The sequence below is a fragment of the Sciurus carolinensis genome, unplaced genomic scaffold (assembly GCF_902686445.1).
Source record: "Sciurus carolinensis unplaced genomic scaffold, mSciCar1.2, whole genome shotgun sequence".
NCBI lineage: Eukaryota > Metazoa > Chordata > Mammalia > Rodentia > Sciuridae > Sciurus > Sciurus carolinensis.
Window position 1 is genome coordinate 343936 of NW_025920242.1, and position 18431 is coordinate 362366.

The 18431-nt window shown below is 37.4% G+C and overlaps 1 pseudogene; it reads right to left on the reverse strand.

Moving 5' to 3' along the window:
• Nucleotides 1-18431, reverse strand: part of LOC124975298 (chromodomain-helicase-DNA-binding protein 1-like) — a 138742-nt pseudogene that overhangs the window by 31585 nt on the left and 88726 nt on the right.

Here is an 18431-nt window from a genome sequence, read left to right on the forward strand (position 1 = left end):
GTAAGTAAAATATGTATTTAACAGACCTAACAAACCAAACATCACAACTTAACCCACCTTACCTTAAATGTGCTTACAATGCTTACAATAGTCAACTCAGGCAAAATAATCTAACAAAATAATATTTTATGAAAAACTGTTGAATACTTTCTGTAATTTATTGAATACCTGCATCAAAACAACACTGACAACACAGAACACTGTGGAGTATCAGGTATTTACCCTCATGATCGCTTGGGGGACTGGGGAGTTGTGACTTGCTGATGCCACACACCCTCACAGGACAGTAACTTACAACCTATCTCTAGCCTGGAAAAGACTGAAACTCATGTTGTCTTATGGCTGAATAGTATCCCATTGTGTACATACACCATATTTTCTTTTTTCATCTACTAATGGACATTTAGGTTAGTTCCAAATTCTGGGTACTGTGAATAGTGCTGCAATAAACACAGGAGTAGGGATATCTCTGTGACATGTTGATGTCCCTTCCATTGATGGGATTTCTGAATTGTACAGCAGTTCTAGTTTTAGTTTTTTGAGGAAACTCCATCCTGTTTTCCATTATGGTTGGACCAATTTACTCCTGCCAGGAGTATATCAGAGTTCCCCTTTCACCACATCCTTGCTAGCATTTGTTAGTTTTTTTTGTCTTTTTGTAATAACCATTCTCATTGAGGTGAGGTATTTTCTCATTGTGGTCTTGATTTGCATTTCCCTGATGATTAATGACATTGAACATTTTAATATAACTAACAATAATGCATTATATATCTCAAACCAGTTAGAATTTAGACACAATTTTGAATATACTCAACATAAAGAAGTTTGAGTATATGATATGCTAATTATCTAAATTGATCACTACCCAATGTATACATGAATCAAAACACCAATACCACATACCTCAAAAATAAGCACAAATACGTACATCAATAAAAATTCAAAATTCAAAGTACTGTTTCTGTTGAATGTGTAATGCTTTTGTAAAATTGTAAAGTCAAAAAATTGAAAGCTGAACACACATAATTAGAGGACCATCTGATTTCTGCCTTTACTGGGTTCTTCCCTACTCCTTCTGGACTTTTTCCTGGCTTTTAACCCCAAAATACAAACACTCAAAGAGCTTGATTCTTCTTATTAATAATCTCAATTCAAGAAACTGTTTTCCAGGTTATTCTTGCATTTAATCTCACTGAGCAGCATAACAGACTAGAAATGTACACCATGTAATACTGTCACCATTTTTACAACAGTTGATTGAGGCTCAGAGGAATTAAACAACTTATCCAAGGACACACAGGTGAATGTGAATATTGCCAGCATTCAAACTTGAGTTTTTGACTTCTAATCCCTTGTGCCTTGACCAGGTATCCTGATCTTCAAAAATTATACCAGTGAAAATGGTTTTATACCAGAGACAAACCAGTGTTGCAGAATTATTAAGGGCAGTTTGGGACTACAGCATGCACTTACTTTTCTGCACTGGGAAGCAGCATGGAAAGTAAAAGCAAAATTAGAATTATGCTTCACATAGGATTATCAGAAACAGAAAATAAAAATACAAGAAACCAGCTAACTCTGAAATTCCAATAAACAATTAATAGTTTTTATATACAAGTTTGTCCCATGTCCCTACAAAGAAGGCAAAGAGGACACCAGAGAGAGAGGATGTTCTATGAGGCAGGGGATAAAAATATTTGAAGCTAATAAAAACTGATAATATCTTCAGTAAAACTCTAAAAACTGCAACCTCTAGGCCATTAAATATAGAATTCATATCTAAGATTTTCCACTAAATGAACTCAAAGTTAAGTGATTTATTATAGGATGAGGACCAAATTTCAATTATCATCTCAGAAATTACCAAGTGTGGTCTCATGAGTGAGCAAACTTTCACCAGGTCAACAAGGAGAAGGTAGTTCACATTCCACTGGCTTCTCAGAATAAAAAGGGCAGCATGAGATTACAATGATATTTCTCACCTACTTTACCAGAATGATACAATAGATTGAGAGAAGGGAATGAAATCAAGGGTATCATAACAAAAAAAAATGACAGATGAGAGATTGGAGACAATGTTTTCTAAGAAATTGATCTTTTCATGAGTTCATGTGAATTATCAAAATTTTTGACAAGGTCAATGGGGGGATGGTAAAGTATGTCCAATACATCTGTGACTGCAGGCAGAACTATAGGATCATTTTTGCCAGAAAATTATAGACACTCAAAAGAGAGTAGAAATATCTCCAAAAATACAATGTATTTTATTGGAGTAGCTTCTTGCTCATTTGATAACTGGGTTTTAGTAAATATTTTCTCCTACATAAAAGAGAAAGGAAAAGTAATTAGCCATATTCAATACTACTTTTGTCACTACCCCTAAACCCCAAAAAATGTTTCTTTAGCCCTGCAGAAATCTATCTAAAAACATATCAATTTAGTTGACTATGTACAGACCTAAACTACGTGTTTTCAAAGGGGAGTTAGAGGGGAGAAGAAATGATGAATAGATGGGAAATAGGTTTTTTAACCCTGCAAAACCATTCTGTGTGATACTATAATGGTGAATACGTGTCATTACCTGTTTGTCCAAACTCAAAGAATGTGCAATAGCAAGAGTGAATCCACAATGAGTATTCTGATGTTGTCAATGCAGGTTCATTAGTTTTAACATCTCTCTTCAGGGAGATGCTGAGAATGGGGGAGCATATTTGTAAATGGGCAGGGGACATATGGAATTCTCTGTACCTTCTACTCAATTTTGTTGGAAATAACTTGCTCTAAAAAATAAAGTCAATTAAAAAATGAAGGAGGGATATATTAAAAACTAAGACTATCCTTTGGGTTTATCTCTGAAAATGTCTTATGCAGCAGAGAGCTTTGGTTTTTCAATCTGTGAGCTTCATCCACAACAAGAATACTCCATGTGTAGCTGTGAGAAAAAATCCAAACTTTCATTTTTGGGTAGCTCAAACATATGTCTCACAACCACAGCTTACTACAAAATTGTGACTTGTTAGAAAGACTAACAGTAAGCCCACTTTGTTAGAAATATACCTGGAATCATGACCTTCTCATCTCAGAGGTTACCAAGTGATTTTATTTTCTTTTTGCCAATATGAGAAAGATCTATACAGGAAGTAAGGGGCCAGAGACAGAAAAGAAAAGGATACATTTATAATCTTTTACTATGTACCAGACACTGTGCTTGTGGCTATATGTGTTCTTTAATCCAAAAGAATAAGATAAGCGACCATAATTGTGCCCACAAAGAGACTAAACCTCAGAAAGTTAGGTAAATAGGTCAAGATCATAAAGGTAGAGCTAAGATTCAAACCCATGAAGAAAATCAAGAGACTTTAAAATGGAAGAGTGGTGAACAGGATCACAGAGATGTCCAGGAAGATGCTGCCACTGGACTTATTAACATGGAGGTCATTCCTGGCTGTTGCCAGAGCATGTTTTGTAGTATAGTAGGTTATGACAACAATGTCTCAAGAAGTTCAGTATTAAAATCATATTTTAAACAGATGCTATTGGTGGAAAGCAGTTAAAACCAATCCAAAATATGGTAAATGATTGGATGATATTCTAAAATGCAATATTTATAATATAACACAAAACTGAAAACTAAACTAAATATCCAATAATAGGTGATAAGATGATAAAAACTATGATGCAAAAATTCTTGTAAAGCTAAAAAGATATAAATATTGAGTATTCTTTTTAAAAATGTGAAAAACATGCAAAAGACAGTAAAATATGTTATATAATTTATAACTTTCAATTTTGTATGTAACATTGTGGAATCCCATTGCATTAATTTTTTACTTGTAAAACTAAGTGGATCAAGAAAAAACAGTGAATAAAGAAGGACAATTCCTGAAAGATTAAAAGAAAGATCTGTGTAGAGCCTGACCTACAAAACGGAAGGCTTTTTCCTATGAGGAAGAAAAAAGAAAATTTTCTTCAGAGAGAAAATTCAGAGGAACAGAGGTGCCTACTGCCATTCACCTAATGAGAGTGGTATAGGTGAAGGGTGATCTGAGGATCCAAAGAGAGGGCAGGAAGTCCAAGGAGAGTACTGGGCAGCAGAAGCAGAGGATGCATTTAAGGATTTAAAGGAGTTAGGGTCCCAGCGAGGTTGGATGGTGGTTATGACATAGGTGCTGAGTGTCCATACTACAGTATTATTCAAAATAAATTAGATCCTATTCCACTGGAAGGACTAGACACAGGTTTGTATATACACAAACATCTAAAAATGCTTATTCAAAGCAGAAGGCCAAGTGAGGTGGATTTGGTTCAATGAATGAAAGTGGGCTGAATCACTGATCAAAGGAAATTATTTTCAGAATATACAATATAGTAATGGATAAATATAACCTTAAACATACTGAAAGAATATATGTGTGTTGTTGAGATTCTTAATATGAATCAACATTGTAAATATCCCTTTGTTAGTAAGGTTCTTTACTCCAGTCAGAAATGCATTCAGAACAGACAGATATAAAAATGTATTTCTGCTGAATAAGGTGACACTCAAGTGCTTCTAGATACTTAAAGAAGCTCTCTAAAAAGAAGGGCCATGGCACCAAGTGATAGGTTTGAATGTCTGCTCAAATGTCTGCTCTGCCTTACTGGGATAACTGATCTGTTAATTTCCTCATTTGTAAAATGAATGATAATACCTGCCTACTGGGGTGTTCATGAAGTCTAAATGGGACAGTTTATACAATGTACTCAACAACATTTATGTACCAATTTTATTATCTTTTGAGACTTGCCACATATTACTTTGTATCATGGATATCTTTATAATTCTTATCCCTCTACTGGCTCATGATGTAGCTCAATGATTTACTTTCCTGGTTATTACCAGTAACTCTCAATGGTTCCTTTCCATGAAGAGACTTTGAAAAAGTTAAATTGGATATTAAGAATATAAATTAGAACTGGGGGAATAACTAGTGGTAGAGCAGTTGCATACCATGTGGGAGGCCTGAGGTTCAAAGCCCAGCACCATAAAATGAAATGACATTTAATTAACATGACATGACATTAAAGAAATAAAAGAATGAAAAAGAGGAAAAGCATATACTCTTCTGAAGAAAAGATAATATACTCATTTAAATGTAAATTAAATAAAACAAAATACTGGACAAAGTCATAAAATCTATGACCTAGTCTTTAGTACTTCCAAATAAGATTATAACAGAAACCCATGCACAATAATCTGGATGAGCAAAAACAATATTTAAAATATTGATAAGGCACTCTAAAAACAAAATCTTCTGAATGGCAAAGCAGTACACAGGGCAGGATGGTGCACATTTGTAATGATAACTAGTTGGGAAGCTGGAGGATGGCAAATTTGAGGACAGCATCAACAACTCAGTGAGACTATCTCAAACTAAACAATGAAAAGGGCCAGGCATGCAGCTCAGTGGTAAAGTGCCCCTGAGTTTAATCCCTGCTATGAAAATGTAATTTAAAAGGATGAATTAGAAGTATACTTCAAACATCCTCTCTGAAAAGTTAATTCAACAGCACTGATTGCTACTTTGTTACTTCTTTTTTAAGGTCTTTTTAAAAAATCTTATAGACTGCATTTTAATTTATTGTACACAAACAAATGGGTTACAACTTTTTGTTTATATGGTTTTACACAATATAGTTCACACCATTAGTGTAACTATACATGTACACTGAGTAATGATGTCTATCTCATTCCCCCATCTTTCATATTCCACCCCTCCCCCTCTCATTTCCCTCTACATAATCTAAAGTTCCTCCATTCTTCTCTTACCCCCCCACCCCACCCCTATTATGTATTATCAATCACTGATCAGGGAAAACATTTGACCTTTGACTTTTTGGGATTGGTTTATTTTATTTAGCATGATATTTTCTAATTCCATTCATTTACCTGCAAATACCACAATTTTATTCTTCTTTATGACTGAATAATATTCCATTGTGTATATATACCATAGAACTTTGTTGTTTCCAGGACAAGCCTCCTATATTACAGTAAAGTCACCAAATAGCAGTCCTGAAAGATGTCTATGCAAGTTACAAGGTAACAAATCTAGTGTCTAGGCATGATGCAGTGGAACCCACCTGTAATCCTGGAGATTCTGGGAACTGAAGCAGGAGGATTACAAACTCAAGGCCATCCTTGGCAACTCACAGACACCCTGTCTGAACATGTTAAAATAAAAGAAAAGGAGTAGAGTTGTAGCTCAGTGGTAGAGAATTCCTGGATTCATTCCCCAATACCAAAACAAAAACTAACAATCACAAAAAAATACTAGGAATCTACTAAACACCAACCATGTAGATGTAATCTCAGTTCTCACAACAGTCATCCAAAGACTGTTATCCCCTCTTTACCATTGAGGACACTGAAGTTCAAGGAAATTAAATAACTAGCTCAAGGACACATAGCTAATGAGTAGAGACTAGAATGCAAGACTCCCACTATGCCTGCCTATGAATAAAAAGGACCCAAAGAAGACAGACCAGACATATCAGGAAAGTGCCAAAGGACCAAACAATGTAAGAAGAGACAAGACTTCCACACACACAGCACAGTTTCTGATAGAGTAAAATATACTCATGATTTTAGAAACAGTGCATCTTTTAAGCAAATCTGAAAAATAAAGGAAGACACATTAAAAAGACTGGTATTGTTGGGAATGGTGGTGCATACCTGCAATCCCAATGACTTTTGGAGACTGAGGCAAGATAATGACCAGTGCAAAGCAAGCCTCAGCAACTTAAATGAGGTCCTAAGAAACTTGGTGAGACCTGGTCCTACATGAAAAATAAAAAGGGTTGGAGATATGGCTTAGTGGTTAAGCATCCTTGGCCTCAATCCCTGGTTCTAAAAAAGAAAGAAATTAAAAAAATAAAAACACTGGAATTGATAATTTCTAATAATAATAAGCTAGTTTCTTATTTCTTCTTAACTCCCATAAACCACAAAATCTAAGTCTTTTAACATGTTGTGTTAAAAAAAATATAAGCCCTATTCCTAAAGTAGCACTATCATATGAACAGAAGGGAGATATGGTTAAGTGGAAGGTCTTACAGTTATCCAGTCTTAGTTTAAACAAGGATATCAAGTGAGACTGGAATTAAGCATCCACCATTTCTATAATCCCATTATCAGACATGATGCCTCTGTATACAAAACCCTCTCATCTTCCTGCCAGCCTCCTACTAGTCATCAACAGAGGAAGCTAAAGTGTCACTTTCCAGGGAAGGTTTCCCCCTTGATCAACCAGAGGAAAATATATCCAGCTAACTTGAAGCACAGTGATCCTTCACTTTGTTTGGTCACAGTCCCTCTTTTAGAATATGATGTAGGTAGATTGTCCCCCTAGAAAAATGTGTGCTATCAAAAAATTTAAATATAATTTCAGTGGATTTTACAACTTCTAAGTATCCAGGTTAGGAATTCTTGTTTTAGAGAAACAAATGAATACCGCATAGGTACCGCACATGAAAATGTGACTCCTGCTTTAGGACTTGCTGAAGATGTGCTCTTTCCTCCTTGTCCCCTGCATATGCTACACAGGAAAGAAATGGAGCAAATTTAAATCCAAGAAAAGAGACAGATGAACCCAAATGCTGGAGTCATGAGATGGTGTGTGCATGTCATGAAAGGACTGCAATGTGCAGACACCATTCATTAAGTGCTGATACCAGAAAGAATACTGAGAGTCTGAATTGTTATCTAGAACAATGATTAAACCTCAGGGGAAGTTCTGTGGTAAACAGGGAGAAGGATCAGGTCTAAGAGCGTCTTGTGTTAACTGAAAATGCAATGATGTTTCTCATTTTAGTTACTATGATTCTATGGGAAAGATAGTTTCTTCTTTTGATAAGTAAAATTTATTTATGATACATAAAGATGCAAATTATATGACAATAAGAGCACTAAGAAGGAGAGAGAAAACTATATTGAAGCAAAGCTTTCAATACTATTGAAATTGTTGGCATCAATCTGTACAAAATTATGTTAAGTGAAGATGTTTATTATAATCACTAGAGCAACCATTAAGAAAATATTTAAAAAATATATAAAAGAAAGGAAACAAAGACAGACATCAATTGGTATGCAAGAGGATATCTATTTATCTCAAAATCAGGCAGTAATGAATAAATAAAGGAACAAAAAAGTGAGTACTAGCCTTGAAATTGCAGAATGGTAAAAGTAACACCCATTGGGTCCTCCCCCATCAGATCCTGTGTCTTAAATTACACTGTTTTGGTTTAAGCATTCTGGAATAACAACATTGAATATGACATGATTTTGATTTATGCTATTTTACACATCATCTAGAAAAATATCAACATAAATAATACAAGTTCAGCTACATCTACTTTGTACCTTTCCAACTCTTCTTTCCACTTGTTCAAAACAGACAGGGTACAGAGAATCAGAAATGGTCCTTCATCATATATCCTTCCTGCCAAATAAATGATGAGAGCAATCATCTGGAACAAAGCAAGAAGGCAGATTTTATCACATTTTCCCATAAGAAAAAACAAATTTCCCACAACTGTGGGTTGAAAATAAAAACTCTTATATATGACTTGCTTCATGAAGAAATTACGTGCAATATTTCACACATTAGGACACTAGTACATTCCTAGAGCAAAATCAGGTAAGCCTCAGTGAGCTTGCCAAGGGAATTGATGGTGTTCCATTACTTCAGGAGTCAACAAGCAATAAGGCTCAATATTTATGTAATTGAACCTCTAACACAAACAAAATTCAGGAAAAACAGAAATCAATGAAACCAAGTCAACTGATGGAAAAGAGCAGGCACACTTGAAAACATCAAGCCAGAATTGCTAAGACCTGACTATAAACAGGACTCACACATTGTGGCCTCTGTCAATGCCCTGATGAAAGTGCTTTCCTTCCTTCCCAACTGTCTCCCACCTTCTGTGTTTTCCTTCTGTAAAAATTTAAAGAGTACCTTCTATTGGCTCAAGTTCTATGTGAACTTGATAAAATCCCATTGGTCTTCTTTAGTTGGAGCCTTATGATTATACCGAAGAGTGGAATTTGTTATGCCATATTTGTATATGCTATATCTAGAAAACACATTCAAATGGGGACAATATAATTTATTATCATTCTCATAAGAAGTAAGAGTATACAATGTAACTTTGTAAAGTCAAGTGGACATACTTCAGGAGATGCCTGAAGGAACTTATGACCTAAAGTTGTTGTGATAAACAAGAAAAAAGAATACTATCAATAAACAAAAACACTTGAAGAGCTTGCATCCCCAAATACAGTGCTATTTCTGAGGAAAAAAAACATGCCTTAAGGATCATATTCAAAATCCTGTGAAAACTGTATGCTCAAAGATGTTCACATCAAAATTAACTTAATTAACCCCCCAAAAAGGGTGAACTCATGATTCCTCATCAATAGAACATTTAAATAAATAATAAATTCTCCTGATGGCATTTTATGTAGCCAGTTGAAAATGATTGTGAATATAATAAAATGAAACTTTACAGTGGCAGTGGTACATTAACAAATAGAAACCATATGAGCTATATTTGCACTATAATTTCATCAATATAAAACATACCTTGCTGCTTGCAGGTGGTTAGAGTGCTGTGATGATAGAGTGGCAGTTCACTTTTTTTTACATGATCATATTAATTTTATAAAGGAAATAATTTTCTTATGTAACTATCCCAGCCCAAAGTGTGCCAAGAGCAACTCAGTATTAAGTGACTTAACTGTATTAAAATCATTCTGTTTAGCATTCCCTGTGGATACAATTTAGAAAAAAGTTTACCTTTTATTACCAAAAATCAGATGTGTCTACAAAATAAATTTGGAGTCATTAGTGAATTCTATCAAATATCTGAAAAATAAAGAGTACCAATTCTACATAACTCTTCCTGATAATTGAGGAGGAATACTTTTCAATTTTTTCTATGAGGCCAGGTTTACCCTAATACTAAAACCAGACAGAAACATATAAGAAAGGAAAAATGCAAAATAATATGTTTCATAATGCAGATGCAAAAATTATAAGCACATTTTTAACAAAACAGATTGGGAGTTGGTATATATTTAAAGAATTCAAATTAGAGCTGGAAAAGCAAAATACAAGTGGAATTTTCTGGCTCTCAATGAAGTCAGTAGGACAATTTCAATGACTGAGACAAAAGAGATTATAGGGAGGACACCTCTGGGAATCTGAGATTTATTCTAGTTTCATATTTCTCAGTGCAGGAAAAAACCATGAACATTTTCTTTGCCCAAGAAAGCTAAGAGGAATCACTGATAAATCTCAGTGAACCTTACTGAGAAGTCATATTGTGTTCTGAATAATGCCAAGATTGATGAGGTACACCTGGCCTAAGTAAAGTAGCCTTCAACATATGGTCAGACAAGCTTCCATGTAGCACTGCTCTAGCTCAAACTTTATATATGTAAGGTGAGCATTGGAGGGGACATTAAACTTCTAAGAAGATGATGAGACCCTTGCTCATTCTCTCCAGTGACCACTAGTGAAAATTTCTTGGGATTAGGAAGTTTTTATCTACCTAATTTCTCATCAAGCTGCCTGTGACATATATCATAATTACACCAGGATATCTTTGGAATCTTTCAGGTAAGTAATCCTTGTGTGATTAATCCAAGGGGTGTCATGACTGATTTTCCATTAATGTGAGACCACATATCTCAACATAAGGCAGTATTGCTGATTATCCTGACTGAAGCATCAATTTAAACACACCACCTACTGATTAATGCCCAAGGTGGCCACATCTGATTCTCCAGCTTTCTAGACTGTACCTCACCTGCAACCCTTTGTAAAAAAATTTGTTTTAAAGTTTTCAATGGATCTTTATTTTATTTATTTATATGTGGTGCTGAGAACTGAACAAGGTGCCTCACATATCTCTAACAGAGCTAAAACCCCAGCCCGATACCTCACCCCCTTTTAAGGCCATTAGATGGCTAAGTTGTATTTTGGAAAACCAGTGTACATCCTCTTCATTTCTCTATCAGAGTATAAAAATGGGAAGCAGCCCCACCCCAACCCACTCCCACTGAGGAAGGGGTATTAAAATTAGAAGCAATACAGTTAAGTCCATAAAGTGTTACTAAGGAGGTTAGAGTCAATTTGATCCTTGGTCAAGTGTATATGATTAACACAGAGAAAAGTTCTAAGACTGGGCTCATTAACTGCATTCTAACTCAAGTCATTAACTCTTCTCACAGATACATGCCAATGCTCAGATAAAATATGGGTAATGACACGATTGTTAACCACTCCCACAACTGGAAAAATAAACTCCAAGTTTGTGATCTCTTAATAAAAGTTAGGCATTTCACGTCCTAGCATAAAAATAGATCTTGTAGCTAACAGCTAAGATCGTATTGAAATGTGAGGAAGTATTTCAGTGGACATGAAAAGTGCTTGTTCCACACTGACAAACCTGGCAGGTCTTAGCAAGGCCCATCTCATCTCTCAGGATGCAGCCATTCTGACAAATGAAGTGTTGGGTCAGCCAGTTGACACCCTCCATTTGATAAGGGCATAGATGAATTTCTAGAAATAAAAAATACAGCAAAACCAGAGAGAAGACATATATGTGGGTTAAGCTCTAAGATTTTGAATGAAGGACATGGCTTACATTCCCTTAATCTCAAACTTTACTGCCCATAAAATTTATTGGGAAGTTTTATGTATAAAAACATCTGATTTCCAAATTACTTTATGTGCAGACTTGGGTCACCAATAAAAACCCTAAAATAGTCTGTCAGTGTTATATAGTCAGTGTTAATTGATAAATGAGAAACTCAACTTGGGATTTGGTCTCTAATACCCAGCTCATGCCATTGTCCTTTCCTGGAAATGAAGTGCTCCCAGTAATGATGCAACTTAACAAACAACACATGGATTGTTTGCGTGATTGCTTAATGGCACCCATTTTTATTTGCCATTTGTGCTGTGTTGTTACTAAAGAAAAGGGAAATAGTAAAACACCATGACCCTGAATGTTCCCTTTCTGTTCCCAAAAACCTACCAAAATTAAGGGAAGAATTAGAGCAAGCCTGATCTGGAAAGTTCAGATACATATTATCTTAAGGGACACTGGATTTCCCTCATGCACACTGGAAACTACGGCAAGTTAGTGTTATGTGTAAAAAGCTAGTTTCTTGCAGGTACACTGCATCAGTTTCTCCTTGGAATGCTGGTCATACAAGCAAATTAATGTTTATGTCACCACTTCTTCAGTCTAATACTTAAACCCCCTGAATGGAGATGAACAAAGAACTGAGGGCATTGGGTAAAGGATACATGTCACTCATTTGGCCAGAGCCACTAGGCAAAACACCACAAGAAGGAAAGGTACTGCTCGGAGAAGCACCATAAGGAACACAGATGCTCTCAGTCAGTCTGTTGCCATGGAACTCTTCCTGGAGCTGCCATTGATCTGCTATGAGCTTTTCCCAATGAATCATGTCTCCCATGCCATCCTCAAGCCCCTTCTCTGGCCTTTCCACAACCTAGCACAACTGGGTTGTGGAGTGACACATGCTAAAGGACAAAATGAAAATAGGACTATATGATTCAACAGAGAAGTAGAGATAAGAATGAAAATGTATGAGCATCTATCTATCTATCTATAAATAGTGCAAAAGTAAAAGGTTGGAGTGGTAGATAAAGAGTGGCCTTCAAAGAGTCCATGTGTAGACCCTAAAATCAGTGAGTATGTTAATTTATTTGGCAAAAAAGACTTCACAGACAAAACTAACATTCAGGATCTTGAGATGGAAAGATTGTACTGAATTATCCTGGACTACCCAATTTAATCACATATATTTTAGTAAAGGGGAAACTTTACCAGTTGTGATTTGAAGGACGTGACTATAGTGAAGTAGACTAGGTACCCCCACCCAAAAGACCCTTGCCATAATTAAACTTCTCCTCTTGTCAGATCAGCAGGATGTCTTGGTGTTTGAAGCTTCCTCTTTCTTGTAAATGCCAGGTTTGCACACAAAAGGTGTGAGAGTCTACAAGTTTATTGTACAAAAAAAATTGTCTGTTTTCTTGATAAAAAACTTATGAAACCTGGTCTAGGGGATGGATCAGAAAGCAATAGTCATGTAAAACCTACAAGTCCCTCCTCCCACTGTATATAATGTTCAAAAATTTTCCAAAATCTTTGTTCAGAGGAAGAATTCTTAGGCAAGATCCACCCTGGACCCTGCAGTCAATGAACCTGCTTCCTGAAAACTCCTCATGTGTCCAGTCTCTCCTGTCCTACAGTATCGCGCTCCCTCTGCCCACAGAGAGAGACAGGACAAACGTCTGAAGCTTTGGAAGTTTATTATGTACAGTCCCTCTCCTACACTTCCCTTACTCCTAGCTTCCGCGCACTCCCAGCTTCTCTTCTCTCAGCTTCTCCCAGCTTCCGCGCACTCCCAGCTTCCAGCTCAGCTTCAGCCTCCGCCTCCGCCGCTTCTTCCCCTTCTGCCTGTCTTCTCTCCCACCCACCAGGCTTATATACACTTCAACCAATCAGGGGAGAGTACACGAGGTAAACGCGGACAGCTGCAAGCATAGGATAGGTACACGAGGGGGGCATGCTCTAGTCACATCGTTAACTAGCCAATCATTGGAATTCGCTGGTTGTTTACTGTATAGCCGGCTGCTTTTGGCTCAGCGTCAGGCGCCATCTTGACCATGCCCAAGGCTGGGGGTCCTGGAAACCCCGACATATCCCCCTTCTTTACTATTAAACTAAGGCTCGGGACCGTGTCTGTCTTAGGCTGAGTGGTCAGCATATGTCCTTACCCGTCATCAGAGCCTGCAGAGCATGCTGCAGCTCCTGTCTTAGGTTGGTACACAGCCACCTCCTTCATTACCCATCTTTGACTACCGGTCCAGCATCAAGAGCCATACTAATGGGGGGCTGTCGGCCTTTAGGGTGGTCATGGCCTGATGAAAGATAATTTGATCTCTCTATTGGCTAGCTTGCACATGCATGCCAAAACGAATGAAGAGAAGGAGGCCAAGGCAGAGGAGTACCACCATAGCTCCTAAGCCTGCCCGCTGTTTGACAAATCTATAAGCAGAAGAAAAACCATATAGCCATATTAAATACAGAAACAATATACATCCCAGTAGAGTTACAATATGGGCAACACAAACAGCTCTCAGGGAATAAACGCATCCCAGTCCCAAAAGTTCTTGCAAGGTATCCACTTGTCCTTATAGTGAGTCCACTTTCTGATAGAGTCTCTATGGTCTGCAAGGCTGCAGCTGCATTCTCGGCCAAATGATCGTTGTTATGGTTGTGTCAATGCTGCTACTGCAAAGACTGTGATGACAATGATCATGGCTGTTCCAATGTCAAAGCCTCTCCTGCTTCTCAACAATAGCACTGGCAATTCTACATCTGCAACAGAAACTAGGACTGGTAGGAAGATAGAAATGTGCAAATTGCACGGGTGGCAAAAGAACCATTCCAGTATTGTGAGAGATAGCACACGGTTAGTGAACAGTTAAGAGGTGTTATTAGAAATGTTAGTTGGTAGAAACATAAAAGGGAGGAAATACACAAGCTGACGTGGGAGGAAAAGCAATATTACAGATAGGGTCAGCAGAACGAGTTGCTCTACTCTGGGTCTGATTTGTAGTATGATTCCAACGGCAAAGTGCAGAAATTCCTCCTGTTAAAGCAAAGAAAGGCTAGAGATATCCTTGTCACCAAAAACAGCAGACCTGAGAAATCATCAGTAGAATTGACAGGCTTGTAGAGGAATTGGTGAAAAACAAGAAAAGGAAGGATAAAAAATGTGTTAGTTAGAAGTAAAAAATATGGCCAGGCTAACAATGGCCCATAGGTTCCGGGTTTGCCTTTCCGTCTGAGTTTTTGTTATTGGAGGAAGGCTCAGGCTCGCCATTGTGAGGAGGAGCAGCATCACTTGCATGTTGTAAAACTCTGATTAGCCTTTCTGGAATCCAGACTGGAGTCTGTTGATCCTGTGGGAAAATACAAACAGACCCTTGGACCCAACGAAGGACTGGATTTGGTCCTTTTCAACAACCTGTCAGGATATCTTTCCATTTTGCCCATACTTGAGGAGTATTATGGGGATTATAATGTCGATCAGCTGCAGAATGGCCGTCCCTATCCAGAGTTAAGAAATTTAGAATGAAAAGAACTAAATTAAGTTTATCTTTAGGAGACTTGTAGGAGGCTCCTATTCCCCCTTTTTGTTTATTTAGACAATTTTTTAAAGTAAGATGTGCTCTTTCCACAATGCCCTGTCCCTGAGGATTATAGGGGATGCCAGTGACTGATTGGATGTTAAATGTTTGTAAAAACAACCGGAAGCTTTTGGAAGTATAAGCAGGACCATTATCTGTTTTAATAACTTTAGGTATGCCCCAGCCAGCAAATGCTTGTAGGCAGTGTTGAATGACATCTTTTACCTTTTCTCCAGAATGAGCAGAAGCCATAATGACCCCTGAAGCAGTGTCTACTGACACATGTACATACTTAACAGTACCAAATTCAGAAATATGGGTTACATCCATCTGCCAAATATGACCAGGCAGCAGTCCCCTGGGGTTAACTCCAAAGGATTGTACTGGGATTAAAGGAGCACAATGTTGACAATTTTTTACTATTTGTCAAGCCATACATTTAGATATAGGAAATTTTCTGCTCAAAGTAGTGGAATTTACATGGAATTTTTCATGAAAAAGTTTTGCTTGTTCCTCTATGGAAAAAACAAAAATTGATTTGGTGGCCATATCTACCAAGTCATTAGCATTGGCCAAAGGTCCTGGTAAATTAGAATGAGCTCTAATATGTCCTACATAGAATAGATGTTTACGCTGTAGGATAAGGTTTTGTAGCATAGTAAAATAAGAAGCTACCGTGGACATGGAAGAAATATGAGGTACCATTTCAAGAACCTGTAAAGCGTTAATGATATATAAGCTATCAGAAAGAAGATTGAATGGCTGATTATCTGCTAATTTAAAGGCTAATATTACAGCTGCAAGTTCAGTAACCTGTGCGGAGTTGGGTGGAACTATTATGGTGTGAAGTTGTTTACCGATAAGTACTGCACCTACTCCATTTTTGGAGCCATCAGTAAAAATGGTTACACAGACTTTAAGAGGCTGGACACTAGTCACTTTTGGAAAAACTATGGGAGTATTTTTACAGAATTGAATCCAGGGATGTTGGGGATAATGGTTATCGAACTGAGCTGAAGTGGAACAATATAATACTGACCAATCATCATCATTATTGATTAGCCATTTAATTTGCTGAGTGGAATAAGGAGTTATAGTAATAGACGGATGGATTCCAAAAACAGTAATGCAAGATTCTATTCCCTTGAATATTACCTGAGCAATAGCTTGGGGATATGATTGCAATGTTTTAGCCGGAGAGCTAGGGAGATTTATACTTCGCAGAGGTCCTCCTTGCCAAACTATGCCAAAAGGGTATGCTTCTCTGAGATTATGATTAAACTTAATGGTTGAGTAGGATCACAACGATCAATGTAACACTGCTGAAGTCTATTCTCTACTAGCTGTAAGGATATTCGTGCTTCGGGAGTAAGTTTCCTAAGGGAATTCAAGTCAGGATTACCTTTTAATATATCGAATAAAGGTTTTAATTCCCCTGTGGATAATTTTAAATAGGATCTGATCCAGTTAATGTCACCTAAGAGTTTCTGAAAATCGTTCAAGGTATTCAATTGATCTGTCCTGATGGTCAACCTTGTTGGTCTGACTGTAGTAGCAGTGAGCCTTGTACCCAGATATTCTTGGATCTCCTCTAATTGTAATTTTTCAGGAGCTATCGTTAGTCCTCTCTTTTCTAATGCTTGAGTTATAAATTGTAATGCTTCTAACAAAACTTCTTTTTCTGGATGGCAAATAAGTATGTCATCCATATAATGATAAATCAACAATCTCTTAAACTTTTGTCTAGTAGTTGTTAACGCTTTATCTACGTATATTTGACATATAGTAGGACTGTTCGCCATACCTTGAGGCAACACGGTGCATTCGAATCTCTGGTCAGGATGAGTGTGATTAAGAGAGGGCAAAGTAAAAGCAAATCTCCAACAATCATTTTTGTGTAAGGGTATAGAGAAAAAGCAATCTTCCAAATCCAGAATAATAGTAGACCAATTTTTTGGTAGTGCAGTGACAAGAGGGAGTCCACATTGGATGGGTCCCATAGGGTACATTTGTTCATTTATGGCTCTTAAATCATGTAATAACCTCCATTTTCCTGATTTTTTCTTTGTTAAGAATATTGGGGTGTTCCAAGGAGAGGTAGAATGTTGTAAATGACCTGCTTGTACCTGCTCTTGTACTAACTTATGAGCTGCCTCTAGCTTCTCTTTTGTTAGGGGCCACTGTGGAATCCAGCGAGGCTTATCATCTTTCCATATTATAGGGATTGATGGTTTATCTGTGGCCCCTAGGAAAAACCCAATCCATGAGAATCATTTTTTGGTGGAAGTAAAGGCAGTGGTTGGGTAGATCCTTGACTATGTCTTCCTAATCCTTTTTTATCATCATAGTTCATATTTTGTAACATATTTCTTACAGGAGTCCCTTGGTAAGTCTGGTCAGTGGTGAGTTTCATATCCATTTGCTGCAGGACGTCTCGTCCCCATAGGCTAATAGGAACATTACAGACATATGGCTGAAATATTCCTGTGTGTCCCTCTGTATCTGTCCACGATAATGAGGAAGCACTTTGATTGGGGCTTTCTGCTACTCCTAAGCCTCTCAAGTTCTGAGCTGCTGTGATCAATGGCCAGTGCTTTGGCCAGACCATTGCACTAATAATACTTTTGTCTGCTCCCGTATCTAATAAACCTGTAAATTCCATATTTCCCACTTTTAATTTTAGGAGGGGCCTCTGTCCCATATCCATAGTAAGGTTTATTAAAGTGGTTCCTGTTGATCCAAAATCTCCTTGTCTTTTATTTGTATTTTTACTGGGCCACAAAGAATGTCGACTGGGCAATATAAGCATTTATGCAATGCGATCCCCTGGAGAGATGACCGTAATTCCTTTTGGTGAAGAGACCAAGGCTTTTATTTGTCCAGTGAAATCAGGATCAATAACCCGTGGGTGTACTATAAGTCCTTTTAGTGTTGAGGAACCTCTACCTAGTAATAGTCCTACACTGTTCTGTGGGATTTTTTCATGCCAATCAGTATCAATCATCTGCACCCCCATATCTGGGGTTAGTATGAGTCTGGAGGTGGCACAGATGTCCAATCCGGCACTTCCTGAGGTGGCTCTGCGCTCCCCTTCTCTGTGGGAGGATACCACCGTTGGGGAACTTGTTGAATTATCCCGTATATTTGTTG